Genomic DNA, 12,176 nt, shown 5'->3' with positions numbered 1-12,176 from the left:
TACATTTTAAATTACACCAATCATAAGGTACAGTTAGAAACTTTAAGAAAATTTTAAGTATGTGAGATATCTGCTGATTTTGTTTTTGTTACATTTTGAAATCATTAAGTGCTATTTTAAAATAAGATCCCACCATGCCTTTAATACAAATAACCTTCAAAATACTTTCTCATGAGTGTAGCAGGATATGCATTGCTTTCACAGTATTCATCAAATTTAGTGAGTGATGAGAACTGCTTATTCAACTTATATCTATTTATAGACAAATTTTAGATAAAGCACAGGGCATCTATCTTTACTGATCATTCTTTCATTATTGCTGAATACGTAATCTCTTGTTTATGCACAACAGATAACAAGAATATCATTCAATGATGTCCAATTTATATAGAAATTATATCCATTGTTTACTTAAAGATTTTGTTTCTCTAGGTATTACTTTGTATTACAAAATCTAGACATGCAGGTTAACTCTCTTCGAAGGCATATAGAATAGCACCTACCCTAAAGCTCTGGAGAAAATAGCAACCATTTTTGCAGTCTACAATTGTCACCTCCAATCCCCAGGAACAGGTTTTGTCTTGGAATTAATTTTCACTGTCTTTTCAAGGATATGAGATCGCTAGAATTGCTGGCTGCAGGGGATCTCAGAAATTTTTATCACACATTAGCCCTACAAAATACATGCATTACACAGAATGAAGTCTCAAGAAATGAAGGGGTAGCAAGGATTTCAAACTCTTGCAGGGATGGAACTATTTGTTTCTAATTGTATTTTAGTTCGTGCTATAATAGAAATCATCTCTATTTATGTGATATGTACACAATAAATAGGTTTTCAGAATGATTAAACACCTTAGCCTCACTTCAACCATTATTTTCAAAAGCCATTTATTTGGAGCATAGTAGAAAATCATAGCAGATAGATATGAAATTCTTCGATTTCAGTGCTGTTGCTATGAGTATCTTCAACAATCTTATCTTCTCTAAAGAGTATGTATGTTATGTTTTTGAAGTAACAACTAGAAGACAATTCGTGAATTTTATAAATTATTTATTTAAAAATTTATAAATAGCACATTTTAATATTAATTAATATTTAATTATTTGTTAATAATAAATATTTATGATTTCCTACATAGGTTTGACCTGTATATTTAGCTTTCCTTTTTTTAATTGGAATCCAGGATTATTTTAATAAAAATGACTGAAACATAAAACAATTCGTTTTGAAGGAGAAATTGGTAAAGAGTTAATTGAACTCTAATAAAGATGCTCCAAAGTATAATAGAAAAAAGAATTATAGAATATTATCTGTGGGTAGCAAAAGTGTCTATTTAATTTTATAAACTTTGCATTCTTAAAAAAAATGAGAGAGCATTATTTGATGAGGAAAAATTTAAAGGTCATGAAAACTATTTTTTCCTAATTAACTGACAATTTACTAATTAAAAATAAATTATAATAGTCTTCTTATCACTATTTCTTCATCTTTATTTTGGTAAATATCGGATAAGTTTCTGCCTCAGTAAAAAAAATTCTCAAATCACAACTTAAAAATACAAAGATTTATTTCTTCATGCTATGTATCCATCACAGTTTCACTGGAAGCTTTACTCCCATAGTCACAAAGAACACCAAGTTTACATAGTTTTACCTTCTAACATTGCACCTTCTGAAACATCTTGTCACCTGGATCTATCTATCAGGAGAATAAATAACTGGTAAAGTATGCACCAGCTCTTTTTTGCTTTGACCTGTAATTGATACACAATTCATTGCCAAAATTTACCACATCATGATTCCCAGCTAATCACATAAATAATGGAAAATGTGGATGAAATTGTGAATGTTGACCATCCTGTTTCTGACACAATAATTATGAAGAAAAAGGTAGAACCAGGTGTATTAAGTCTCTTTAGTTCTAACACTCTAACACTCTGTCATCTTGTATTTTCATATCAACTTATTCTCACTCCTGTTGTATAAATCCAGTAGATTTTGTCACAGATGCTTAGGTTTTACACATACTTTAATATTTATTCAGGATGTAGTTTACTCGCATCACAGAAATCTACCCATACTGATCCTTTTATTTACATGTGCATGTGCACTTTTCTTCACCTAATTTTTTAGAAATGTGGATTTTGTCCTTCTCGTCTACTGTGCTATCTCTAGCCTTAGAATAAAATATCTTAAGCTTAGGACCACACATCAGTAAATTTCAAGAATTATAAGGTAATTGTAGTAAAATTTAAGGTATACTATATAATAACTTTATTAGTGTATGATTTTTTAAGGACCAATTTTGCTTTCTTAATTTTGTTTATTCTTCATAACATTTTATAAAAATATAAAGTAAAATTCTATTTATGACTTACTTGTTTTTATTAGCTTGGGAGATTAAAATATTCCAATTTTCTGCCTTAAATATGTTTTACAGTAAATGCTGGTAATGAATATGTCATAGTCATATTTTCATTATTATATGAAGTCTTATCACATAGATAATTGTTATGGGTAGTTACTTTCACTGTTGCTTCTACTGTAAGTGTCTTGCTCTCACAGAGTATTTCTTTTTAATTATAATTGAATTCAAAGCTGTGATGCAGTTTCCTAACATAGTAGAGCTGGAAAAAACCCCTGAAATTCCAATGATATATAAAGATAACATTAATTCTTACAGCAAGTCTTTTTGTTTGTTTGTTTAAACTAGGTATTAATGATGAGGTGGCTTTATTATAGATCTGACTTTAGACATTTAGAAACCAGAGAAATGACTGATTATTAATTTTATAAAGAAAATTTTATATTTATATTTAATTAAATATATATGTATATGCTTATATTTAATTAAATATATATGTATATATATTTTACATCTATATTTAATAATTATAAATTATAGTATGTATTTTTTGTTTTTATTGTGACCAAAGAAACTGAACAAAATCCCTATAACTGGGCAAATTCATTCATTGGGTCTAGGTAAGCTGATTTACAGCCATGTAGTTTTTGAATGCTCATTAAGATAAATTCATTTTACTTATATTGATTTTGTGATATTCTGGAAACATTTACTGATCTCTATGTCTATGTTAAACTTAAGTATTGCTCAACTTTGAAAGTTAAAACAGTTACATATTAAAATAAAGATCACATGAAAAATTATAATTTTTTTTTCACCTCTTGAATTCACTCAGAGAAAAGCATAATGAGGTAATAAGAATAAGGCCAGCAGTGGACTCTATAAGCAAATATTTCTTATATGAAAAAACTATAATTCTCTATATATGGTATATTCAACTGAATTGTAATTATAGTGTTATAATAGTTGTTTTAATTCTTTTGGGACCGATTTTTAAGGACTACCCTTATAGATCCAACAGAAAAATCTATGGATAATTAATTCAAGTCCTATTCCTAACTATGCATGCATGAATAAAAATTATATAACAATGTGAATCTCTTATTGTTATCACACCAAGAGCACATAAGACTATGCTTGAAACTTTTTCTACTTAAACAGGTGCACCGAACTAAACATACATTTTAATTGCTTTATGTGTTCTCACTTGTACTGTGACTAATGAGCTTTTAAAAATAATATACTTCTTTCCCTAATGGGTAGACTTTAAACTGTTTCAGAAGATATAAATCAAGTATGTATTTCAGAAATATTCTTAGAAATACTTAATCACATTATTTCATCAAATGTTCTTGGAAACAGATCACCAAAGGTGTCCTAAAATCTCAAACACAATTACAAAAGCTAAGTTGTCTTAAGTACTACCCTAACAGAACATCAGGAGGCTTACTTTCCATGCTGTGAGGCTTTATCATAGGCAAAACCACACAATCAAGTAATCTCTGGGCACTAAATTCTATTCATGGAGTTCATCAAAATTAGATACAAATATAGTTTACTTTAAAACAGTTTTCTTTGCTTTTTGTCACCTTTGTTTCCAGATAAAAATAGAAATTCTGAGTTATAGTAGTGATGAAACCAAATTTCTTAAACTTTTTGCTGGTGTTAAGATGGCTTTATGTTTTAATTATTGGCATTAATCTCTTTTCCTTCCCACTTACTATTATATACTTCATGAAAGCTTTATAGTATTTATTATAATTCTTCATTCACCTCAATTTTTGTTAGAAACTGGCAATTTATGATTCCTTCCAACTGATGACATATTTTTTTGCTATCTGTAGAAAGTAGTCATTGCAAATGAGATCTTGTCAACCCATTATATTCTGTAATTCATAAAATAATATTCTGTGTATCTTGTTTCTAGGAAGCTTAACTCCAAAATTCTATTTTTAGCTATATACATTTACAGCAAAATTTTTTACAGAGGCATTCATCATATCAAAGGTAGTCCAACCACTGCTTTTGAATTCAGTCATCATTATTTCCACCCTACAATTCTCTCATTTTTATCCTTAGTGGAATAAATTAGAAACCCAGATGGATAATCTGGGAAATATTCCACATGATTGTTTTTAAAAACACATTTCTTGTCAAGCATAGATTTTATAAGATTCAGTTATAGTTTTAATAAACAGAGTTCTAATTATTAACTACTATTTCCAAAATCAAATGAGACATGAGATCTTTTACATAAAGATTTGCGCATCTCTACTGCTTTAAACCCCATTTGAAATCCATATTGTTCTTTTCCTAATAGTGTTAAAAAGCAAAATGAATTTGACCCAAGAGACAAAAAAAAATGTTTTGTATTCATTAATTCAATGACTACATTTAAGTCTTTAAAAAAAAAAAACAAAATGCTCACTGCCTTGTGAAAAATATTAATCCAAATTTAAACGAGATGTTGTAGCTCTTACATTTCAACTTATCCTTCAATTCCTTAGTAGTAATACTCTATTTCCTAATCTTTTTTCCACTCAGATGCCTTATTCCATTTATATCCCTTCCTCTTTATTTTCTGCTTGCTATCAGAAAATGTCATTGGTTAGTTTGCTTCCTTTAAACGTATCCCCATGAAGTGATGACCTACCAAGAGATGTACACTGCTCAAGTGGTCACTATAGAGATGGCACAAACCCTCACCAGATGTGCATGCATGCCCACACAAACACATGCACACACACACACACACACACACACACACACATGGCATCATCTGTGATCTGTATGCATATGAAATCCTAAAAGAACAGAAAGGGACACATGAGATCTCTACTATCTTCAGATAGCTTTGGACATGAACCAGGTGAAAATGTAGATAAGAAATTCATTAAAGACAAATGTAAAAAAGGACTCAGTCTTCTAAAAATGGGGAAGACATTCAGCAGAGTGACAGACATGACTACAGTATAAGCAGATTTGTGTGTGTATATGTGTGTGTGCGTAAGTTATTCTCCTAAATGCCCACATCATGGACACCTACAGAAAAAGATACATCAGCAATAGTACCAATTAATCCAGCATCCTTGACAGGTGAATTGGAGTGCAGTGGGAAAATATACTGGTTACTAGTTAGACAACAGGAGTGCCTGAAGTTTTCATTAACCCCAAACTTAGACTAAACTAAGAATATTTCAAATACAATTTTAAAGACTTAAGGCCTTTGATTACTTATTGAGATGAGTGTTCAAAATATATGAGATAATCTTTTTATTAGTTTATTAGAAGGAAAATAGTTCATAAATAATTAGCAGTGTATTTTGAGCAGCTGAAGTTAATTGAGAAGTAGATACTAATAAACATAGCAAGGTAGATATTTTTTGTTTGCCTCTCCAGATCCACTATTGGTTCTTTTCTGCCCTGCTTGTACTACAGGAGCCTGGCATCCACAGACTTTTTCATCTGAAGTCTGTTGATCTCTGGCTTTCCATTGCTTTGATCCAATGAAATTCACTGACAGATCAAAGAATAAGAGGAGAAACAGGTGGCATGTTTAGTTTCTTTGGGTCACTGGGGCCTGTAGTTTGACAGTGACTTCAAGATTCTACCTAAGACCACAGCTCATGGATGTTCTTTAATATTAAAACTCAGCAAATATAAATTATTGCTTTCTCTTTTTGCCTCTTCAGACCTAGGGAGTGTTAAAGTATGCGTACCCCATTTAATAGTCTGATAGTTTACCATCATTGGTGTTTCTTTAACCATATTTTCACCTTTGTGTATGCTTCCAACACTGAAGGTTCCAGGTGTCCAATATTTCTTTCAAGTCCCTGCAATATACTTATAATTGTTCCTATTGGCATAAAGAATATAAATTAACATTGTATACTTTTAATTGTTATCCTCTTTGAAATATTAGTATAGACTGGAAATTTCTCTTTGATGCCACAGTTCTGTAACTGAATTTTTTTTCTTTGTGTCTGAAAAAGTAATTACACCAGAGATATTATTGTGTATATTTTTGTTGATGAAATATTCAACATCAAGACGATCTTAACTACTGACATACTTGAACTGTTTAGTAATATAAAACTCACCTAATGTTGTTTTATATAAGTTTTACTTTTTTGCTCTCCTGAAATAGATTTGTGCATAAAATTTTCTGAATATCTTGTCAGAGAAATACCATTTTACATTTTTATAGAACTTTACCTTTTGTGGTGCTTGGGCATATGTTATTTTTTCTACAACTCTGGAAATAGAAATCATTGCCTATATTTGCTAAGGATGAGGAAAGTTAGGAGACTTGCTTTCTAATATCTGGTAAAAGTAGAACTCAAATAGCAATATCTGCTTGGTTTCCTACTATAATATACTATGATCTCCATGTGGAAATTTTCTTAGATATTGGCATTGGAGAAAGTTCCATTGAACTTTGGCTGATATAAAGAGTTATTAAGCTTATCTGAGAGGGAAATCGTATAGACTTAAAGACCACTTTTTTAGGTTCAGTATAAAGGCAAGCCCAAATTATCTTTGGGAATGATTTTATGATGCCTCCTTCCTTAAGTAAATGTCAATTCTTTCTTGTGTCCTGAAGAGACGCTTAAGCCTCCAAATGTTCCTCCAAAGTTCAAATGAGAAAGGTATGCCATCTGCAAACTACAATTAAGGACATTAAAATATATCTAAAAGGTTACTTCTCACTTACTCCTAGGATGTAGAAAGCGGGAAAAAGTGTTCCTTCAAATTTAACCAGAAAGAACCAAATAATCATAAAGTCAAAACTTTTCTTGAACCAATTGTAGAGTTAAGGTTGTGGAATACTCAAATAGCCAGAGATACCTATCTTTGCTTAGATGAGAAAACTGGCACAACTGTGATAATAGAATAAAGACTGCTACAATGCAATCGAATAAGAATTACAATAAAAATGTTCATTAATTGCTAAAGTTTACATGTCTTTCATGAGAGTTTAGAACCCCAAGGAGCCACAGACACAGGGGGAGTTTGCACCACTCTTTACATACTCATGGATTTTCTTCACCTATTCATAGGAAATAGTGAGGACAAAATGAAAATTCAGAGAAAGTGTCTCAATGGTACATATCTGGGAGAGGAAAGTACAACTTGTATAGAAGCCGTGCGCAAATCTTTTTTCCTAAAAAAAAAAAAAAAAAAAAGAAAAGAAAATTTAAAAACCTCTGGTGGTGATTTGACAACATCTTTCTCTTTTTAGGCACAGATTAAGAACACTTGTTGTGGAGGGAAGGAAAAAATGGAGTAGAGGAATATGGGAAAGCAGAGGCATAAATTGCCCTGAACCCAGACAATTAGTGACATCCCAACACAGCAAAAAGGTAGATCATTGACAAAGGGTAGATCTCTGATACTCAGAGACGTACCTAAGAATGAGTCTAGACCAGTACACAGGACAAATAAAAAACTCCCTCCCATAGTGAACTCTTCAAAATAAATATCTAAGAGAAGAAACGGCATACCAGTTTCTACACATAAATACTGTGTACCTCATTCTCTACTGCTCTACACATGCTAACAGTCTTTCAACTAAAATGTTATCACACACACACCCCATTAACTAAAATTCACTTGAAAGAGAGAAATAATCAACAGAAATGACTCAAAATAAGCCCTAGGTGTTAAACTATCAGATGAGAAATTTAAAAGAAGTATTATGAGTATGTTAAAATCTTTAATTGAAAAAAGTATACAATATGTATGAACAAAATAAGAAGTACAGCACAGTTATGAAAAATTCAAGAAATATGAAAGGAAGTTCTCTAGGCAGAAGAAATAAAGTATCAAACAGAAATTTGTATCTATTCTATGAAATCAAGTTCTCCATAAGTAGTGGAAAAGAAGGTAAATATAAAATACATATATTTATAGATTTAAAACCTATATACATTATTGACTCACTAAAGAAATATATAATTTCAACTTGTTTCAAGTCAATAGATATAAAAGAGAAAAATATATGGCAAAAATAACATAAAAGATGGGAGAGACAAATCCTAAGGTCATTCCACTACATGTGAAGCAATATAAAATTCTTTGAATGTAGACTGTGATTAATCAAATATGTGTTTTGTAAACTCTATGAAAACAATTGAAATATTTTAAAAATTGTGGAAATAATAATAGTTGAGATAAAATTAAATCATGAAAAATAATTAGTTCAAAAGCAAACAGAGGAAAAGGTATTCTTCACAATATTCCCAACTCACAGATAAGCAACAGCCTGGAAAATTTTTAAATTTCAAATGAACTGTTTTAAAAGAGGAAAATTTTTTCAAAAAAAAAAAAAAACTTTTTTAAGTAAAAGTAACCAAAATAATTTTTTAAATGTCTCAGTTGTTAGTCAAGCAAGAAAAATCTTTTACTGATGGTAAGTTGATTGAATCATGTTAACGTGGAGAAGTCAATGAAATGTGTCCAGAAGAAACAAACAGTTATAATTATTAGCCTTTCAGTGAGAACTGCTGCTGGAATTGTTGAGAACACTGGGAGCAATATCAATAGTCATTTAAAAAAATAAGGCTAATGATTTCAAGTTGTTTCCTCTGCTCTTGATAAGTTAACAAATATTTCTGATATTCTCAATTGCTGGATATTCAAAGAATCAAAGCAGAGTTTAAGATAACTGATAAATTAGCCTCTCTGTAAACAATCTGTGAAGAACTACTACAGGGAGAAATACTTTCAAAGTAGCTTAGAAAATACTAATTCAATACAATTTGATGTAGAACCTACTAAGATTTATAAATACATATTGGAAAAGAAAATATTTTAGTTAAGCAAACTTACAAAGCTTATATAAATATTAGGTTTGATATTTAGTGTATTATTCATCAACAGGTAGTTTGCAGAAAAAAAAATCAAGATATGATGTGTAACTGAAGCAGTGGTGTCAATAAGGAACTTCATTTGTTTTCATGGACTTAACCATCATCAATTGCACAAATGCTTGTAATAAATGGAAGATGAATATCCCGATTTGCTCTACTACACAACAATTTGATTGTTTAGAAGTTCAAATCCAAAATCCATGTTTTTGTTTTTGTTTTGTTTTTCCCCTGAATGAAAAGGAAAAATCTCAACCACTATTAAGAACTCTGAATATCTTTGGGAATTAGCTTTTTTTCTCTCCCCTGAATAGTTGATGATATTCCTGAATAAATCTGACCAATAATTATAAGGTGAAACAAAGCTTATATATAGAAGTTATACTGTGATAAGTCATTTAGAGGACAATTAATGTTGTTTGATTTACAAATGATGTCAAGATTTTTATAAACTTCTTGTACTGTCAAAATTTTACATATAGTTGACATTTAATATGAAATTAGTTTCAAAGAACAAACTTATATTTGCCATAAAAGAGCAAGTGGGAGGATGAATGGAAAGGTAAAGAGGATTAAGAGATACAAACTTCCAGTATAAAATGTACTATCACAATTTAAAACAATAAAATATATACTGTGAACATTTTAGTGACTATTCAACTAAGAAAACAAAACTTATGGTTAACAAATGAACAAGAGATAAAATTGAAATGTTAAAAGAGTATTAAATTGGTCTAAAAAAGACAAAACAAGAAAATAGGACTTGAGAACAAACATCAACAGGATTTTTTTTTTAAAATTAAGAAGATAACTATACCTAACCTAATTAAAAATCATATTGATGTAAATAGTTTAAATTTCAGAATTAAAAGTCAAAGGTTGTTAGAATAAATTAAGAAAGCAAGACCCAATTATATACTTCCTACAACAAACACTATAAATATAAAAACAAAAAGTAAGATGGAAAATATATGCAATTATAACAAAAATCAAAAGGAATTCGTATGACCATATTAACATCACACTAAGTAGATTTTAGATCAGAGAATATTTCCAAGGATGAAAATCATTTCTTGATTATAAAGTGGTAAATTTCTTGAGAACATAACAATTCTAAACTCTTTTTGCAATTAATAACATATTTTTAAACTACAAGAAACAAGAACTAAGAACTGCAAGGAGAACAGATAAATCCACAACTATTGTCAAAGAGTTAGAAACCTCTCTCAATAATATAGAGGAAAATTAATCACAAAATCAGTAAACATATTAAAGATTTAAGCAACAGTATCAACCAACTTGATCTTCTTGATACTTATAGAAGACTTCATCCAACAACAGTAGAGTTCACATTCTCTTTAAGGGCATGCAGAATAATTACAGAGATAGTTCATATTGTAGACCACAAGTTTCTATAAGTTTTTGAAAAATCAAGGGGTCAGCAAGATGGTGGAAGAGGTGGTCCACCACTTGTATCTTTCTAAGCAACAATATTTGACAGCCATCCATGGATGAAAGTACTGTTGTAGGAGCTTTGGGTACAGGTAGGAGATTGTGAAGACTTCATGGAGCCCAAACCAAAGAGGTGATTTTGTGAAGGCAGGCCCGTGCCCAGGTAGCAGATTTCCTTACACTAGTCCCTACTATAGACCAGAAACAGTGTTTTCCCCTTGAAAACTCTACTACAGCCCCATTTGGCCTTGGTCCAGCCACCAGCTCTATCTGCCAAGGGGCATGGCAGTTGTCATGCACAACTATAATAGGTTTGTCAATATCAGTCCTAGGTATGAATTCTAAAGCAGCCTATAACTCAGTTCCAGCCCCATTTAGCTATCAGTCCTGCTCATACAGGGTGAAATAAGGAGACATGGCCATCCATACCATTGATGGAAGACCCTATAACCCTGGTTTGACTGCAGATCCTCAAGTAGCCCTATAATGTGGCTCTAGTCCTTCTCATCCAAAGACCAAGACAACTCCTACCCATTTAGAAACCTGCTGATATACATGTCCATCATGTGCTGAGGTAGGCCTTCTGACTTCAGTCATATTACAAATCCTGAAACATACCTGTAACTCAGCTCTAACCCCTCTTAGCCACAAGCTGAGAATGTGCCAGCCCATCCATGAACCTGGTAAGAGATATATTCATTCATACCCCAGAAGGAGGTCATCTGACCTTAATCTGATTGTGGATCGTAAAGCAGCCCTATTTCTTGACTTCAGCCTTTCACATACACAATCAGGGAGCAATGTTCCTGCCTAGGCAACTCACCAAGAGATATACCTATCCAGCCTGCCAAACTCAGTGCAACTATGTACCATAAAGCAATGCTTTAATCCTACTGCAGCCCTTTAAGGCCCTGAATCAGGAGTGGTCTTGCCTTCCCAGAGGTCCAGAGAGAGACATGTTCATTTGTGCCCTGGGGGCATGTCTGCCAACCTTGGTTTAACTGCAAATCCTAAAGCAGCTCTGTGACCCAGCTCCAAATCCATTCAGCTCACCTAGGAACCTATCAGAAGACATACCTGTCAGTGCCCTCAGTCTACAGACTTTACTCCTTGCTGTAGACCCTGAAGCAGAGTAATGGCTCTATTCTATCCCCTTCAGATACAGTACAGGTCCAATCCTGCTCATCCAAGAACTCAACAAGTGACCTGTCAGATGCCCTCCCAGAGACCAGGAAGGAGTCATAACCATCTGCACACATGGTAACAGGCCCACCATCTGTAGACCCTAAAGTAGACCTCTGTCCCAGTGCTAGCCCTACTAACCAAGTCCTGAAAGTGGTCTTGTCCACTCAAGGTCCATCGGTAACTCATACTCACTTAAGTCCCTGGTAACATGGCCCCAACTTCAAATTCCACAGATTAGACCCAGCTCTAATCTGTTCAACTGTGATCCTGGAAACAATATTATCAGCGCAAGGACCTGATGG

Source organism: Pteropus medius, unplaced genomic scaffold (assembly GCF_902729225.1).
Source record: "Pteropus medius unplaced genomic scaffold, Ma_sr-lr_union100, whole genome shotgun sequence".
In the NCBI taxonomy this organism is placed as follows: Eukaryota; Metazoa; Chordata; class Mammalia; order Chiroptera; family Pteropodidae; genus Pteropus; species Pteropus medius.
The sequence above is the reverse complement of the archived record's forward strand: the minus strand, read 5'-3'. Positions refer to the sequence as shown.